Source organism: Eumetopias jubatus, unplaced genomic scaffold (assembly GCF_037043125.1).
Source record: "Eumetopias jubatus isolate StellerSeaLion01/CBP00866 unplaced genomic scaffold, mEumJub1_p1.0 scaffold_10, whole genome shotgun sequence".
In the NCBI taxonomy this organism is placed as follows: Eukaryota; Metazoa; Chordata; class Mammalia; order Carnivora; family Otariidae; genus Eumetopias; species Eumetopias jubatus.
This window is the reverse complement of record NW_028274816.1, coordinates 80,674,306-80,678,578: the sequence shown is the minus strand read 5'-3', so window position 1 is coordinate 80,678,578 and position 4,273 is coordinate 80,674,306. Positions and strand designations below refer to the sequence as shown.

Sequence of the window (4,273 nt, the reverse complement as noted above, 5' to 3'; positions counted from 1 at the left end):
ATGAGGTAAGGGTCCAGTTTCCTTCCTCTGCACATGGATAACCAATTGTCCCCCAACGTAATGTTGTCCACCCTTGTCAAAATTCAGTGGACCATAGAAGAAGGGGTTTATTTCTGGTCTCAGTTAAATCCCACTGATCTGTATGCATACCTTTTTAAAAGGGTATGCATAACAATAAAAATTGTTATTTTATTTATTTATTTAAAAACTTTTTAAATTTAAATTCAATTAATTAACATATAATGTATTATTTGCTTCAGGGTGAATGCATACCTTTACGACAGTATCACAACGTTTTCTTGACTGTTGCTCTGTATTAAGATTTGAACTTTGGAAGTTTGACCTTTCACCTTTGGTTTTCTTTTTCAAGATTGTTCTGGCTATCTTGTGGTCCCTTGAAATTCCATATGACTGTTAGGATTAGCTTGTGCATTTCTTCCCAAAGGCCTTTGTGAATTTTCTTGGGAACACAGTGAATTTCCACATTGCATTGTGTACTATTGCCATCTTATCAATAGTATATCTTTTCATCACCATGGGGTGTCTTCAGAATTATTTAGGTTTCCCTTACTTTCTTTCAGCAATGTTTTGTAACTTTCAGTGTACAAGACGTGCACCTTGATTACATCTATTCCTAAATATTTGGTTAATGTTGATGTTCCCTAAAATGGAATTGTTTTCTTAAATTCCTTTTTGGATGATTCATTGCTAGTGTATACAAATAAGAGAGATTTTTGTGTATTGATAGTTTGTCCTGTAACTTTGCTGAATTAGGTAACTGGCTGTAATCATTTTTTGTTGATTCTTTTGGAAGCTCTATATAAGATGATGTCATCCCTGGTCTCTGAATAGACAGAGTTCTAGTGTTTCCTTTCACATGTGGATGCCTTCTTTCTTGGCTTATCCTTCTGGGTAGAACTTTCAGTCCAATATTGAGCAACAGGTGAAAACCAGCATCTTGTCCTTGTTCCTGATTTCAGAGTAGAGCTGTCCATCTTCAGACTTAAGCATGGTGTTTGCTGGAGATTTAATGAGAAAATTACTCCTTATTCCTGCTTTCGTGAGTATTTATATCAGCAACAGACATTGGACTTTGGTTAGAACATTTTCTGCATCAATTAATATGACCACATGTTTTTATTTAAAAATTCATTGTGCTGTATAACATTGCTTGTTTCACTCCATTGAATAACCTTTGAGGTGTTTGTGCAGAGTCACTTGCTTAGGGTGCACAGTCTATTTATGAGCTCTTGGTTTTGCAGTTCTTCTGATCTGGCTTCTTACATCTCTTTTAAGAAAGGCACAGGAAGGTATTTTGCTGATTTTGTGGGGTTGGTAGTAGTGGTTAGGGTTAGGAGTTAGGGATTAGGGTTAGCGTTAGGGTCTCCCTGTCCTCTGCTGCACAGAACCCATTCTCCTCTGGTAACTAGAGTGATATTTTCGGAACATAACCTTTGGGCCTCTCTGTGGTCTGCTCCCCCCCTGCCCGTCCTCTCCAGCCTCACCTCTTCCACCACGGCCCCCCCTTCTGTGGGCCACCCAAGTGTGTGGTCGTCCCACATGTGCCCTGGGCCTGACTGCAAGCCTTTGCTTTTGCTGTGCCCTCTGCCAGGATCACCCTTCTATCCCCCTGCTTCATATCTGGCTTGTTCCCCCATTGGCTGGGTCTGCGCTTGCCCTCTGGTGACCTGACTCATGTTGAGTGTGCTTATCCCCTCTTTAAATGTAGTGCCCGCCTTCCCTGTGTGAGCGATTTACTAACGTGCCGGGTATGGGGCAGGCCCAGGGAAGTAGCCTTAGTGTCTGCACAAAAAAATCAGTCTCAGAGGGGCTCACCACACTTGCTGACAATGGGGGAGTTGCTGTCCTCACAGGGGGGAGCAGGTAGTACCCTTAAAGGGGGACCAGCCATGGGACGTGGTCGGACAAGACTTTGAACCTTTTGGGGCCGGGGAGATGTAGACTGGACCTGGAAGCTTACACCCTTGGATTCAAGGCTGGGGACTAAGAAAGCCCCCTCTCTTCCTGGTGTCGTCTTTTGCCTTCCCTGTCCATGGGCTGGACCTGATTCCTGATGTGGCAGAGTTTGAGGGTGACCCCTCCTAGGAATACCGGTGGCTTACTGAGCACCTTGTCAGCAGGATGCCCACTAGCCTTCCAGGGAGGACCCTACAGGAAGTGGAGACAGGTCTGCGGGGGCCAGCGGCAGCCCACTCAAAGCAAAGTGGGACAGGTGGCCGGCCCTGCTGATTCTAGCTGCTCTGTAAGACATAGAAATGAGGGCTGTGCCCAAAGGTGCTTCCTTCCTGGAAGGTGGGGACGGGATCTGCAGGGGGGGCGGCCAGTGGAGGGCACCTACAGGGTTTGCCCAGGAGCTCAGCACAGGGGGAGTGTTCCTGGCTCCAGCATGCTGACTGTGGGGCTGCATGGGTTTCCAGCCTCCAAAGCCTCAGGCTCCCCTTTGGAAGTCAGGCTGCTGATGGCCCCCATCTCTGGGAACAGACATTAGGGAGGTCCTGCTGACAGATTCACTCAGGAAGGCCAGGAGGTGGCTGTTGCTTAAAGCAGCCCAGGGCCTGCCCCCTTGAAGAAGGTACACACGTCCATGGCCCCCAACTCTGGGGTCCTGCTGCCAGCCTCTGGCAGTGACCCTCTTCCTGCCCTGTGCACTGCCCCTGTGGATACGTGGTCTTCCTGGAGCTGTTCCTGCAGACAGCAGAGAAGCACTTCATGGTGGGGCACGGGGTCACCTACTAGGTTTTCACCAATCAGCCAGCTGCCGGGCCCCGTGTGCCCCTCCAGGTGGGCCGGAGGGTGGTGGTCCTCATGGTGGACACGGGGTCACTTACTACGTCTTCACCGACCAGCTGGTTGCTGTGCCCCGTGTGCCACTCTGGGAGGGCCGGAGGGTGGTGGTCGTCGAGGTCTGTGGCGTCCTGCTCTGGCAGGATGTGTCCATGTGGCACAGAGCGATGATCAGCCGCTTCTGCGAGCAGCGCTTCCTCTGTGACATGGAAGACCTGGTGTGCGTGGACGTGGATGCGGGAATGAAGTTCTGGGACCATGAGGGCATGGAGATCCTGTCCCCCCTCTTTGGTACCCCACACCCCGGTTTCTACTGGGCAGCCCATGAGGACTTTAGCTACGAGTGCTGGCCACAGTCCCAGACCCACATCCCCAGGGACCAGGGCAACTTTTACTACATGGGGGCCTTTTTGGGGAATTGGCGGTGGAGGTTCCCCGACTGACCTTGGCCTGTCACCAGGCGATGGTGGCCAACTGGGCCAATGGGATTGAGGCCGTGTGGCCTGATAAGAGCCACCTGAACGGGTACCTGCTGGACCACAGGCCCACCAAGGTGCTGTCCCCGGAGGACCTGTGGGACCCACGGCTGCTGGGCTGGCCCCCATCATTCCCCGGGTCATGAAGAAGCTGAGATCCATGGCTGTGCCCAAGAATCACCAGGACACCCAGAACTCATGAGGCGCTGTCCCCAGAGGAGCTATGGGACCCACGGTATTGGGCTGTCCCCTGAAGGACCTGTGGGACCCGCGGCTGCTGGGCTGGCCCCAGTCATGAAGAAGCTGAGATTCGGGCCATGCCCAAGAATCACCAGGACACACAGAACTCATGAGGGGCTGCCCCCAGAGGCCATGCAGGACCCGCAGCTGCTGGGCTGTCCCCTGGAGGACCTGCGGGACCCGAGGCTGCTGGGCCGGCCCCCCATCATTCCCTGGGTCATGAAGAAGCTGAGATTTGTGGCTGTGCCCAAGAATCACCAGGACATCTGGAAGTCACGAGGGGCTGCCCCCGTCTCCATCAGGGGGTGCTGCCTTGAGCGGAGCTGTCAGAGCAGATTCCTACTTCTGTCCCCTTGAGGGAAACTGTGGAGCCCAGCACTGCTTGCACGGGCACGCCAATGCCCCAGGCACCCCTGTGCACAGGAGGCCTGCCTGGGGGCACACGTTCCTCTCTTTGTGGTCACTACATTTTGATCATTTCGGGGTCATTTGCAGCTGTGAACGGCTCCAGTTTTATGTCAGATGTTTTTCTGTGTCAATGCTGAGCAACCATCTTTAAAAAGAACAATTAAGGGAAAAGGTTTTCTCTCTGGTTCTAAACAGACATTGCCTGTTGGGGCTGGGAGCAGCCCTGTAGCAGCCATGGAGCCAGAACAGGTGCTGGCCGGGTCTTCCCTCCCAGTCCTTACACCTCACCGCAGCCATGGGGCTTCAGGGTCAGGGTGTGCCGGGCCACCTCTCAGACCCCCCAG

At 52.0% G+C, this 4,273-nt stretch overlaps 1 pseudogene; it reads left to right on the top strand.

Moving 5' to 3' along the window:
- LOC148163348 (histo-blood group ABO system transferase-like) lies at positions 1-4,034 on the top strand (annotated as a pseudogene).
- Positions 4,035-4,273: the final 239 nt, after the last annotated feature.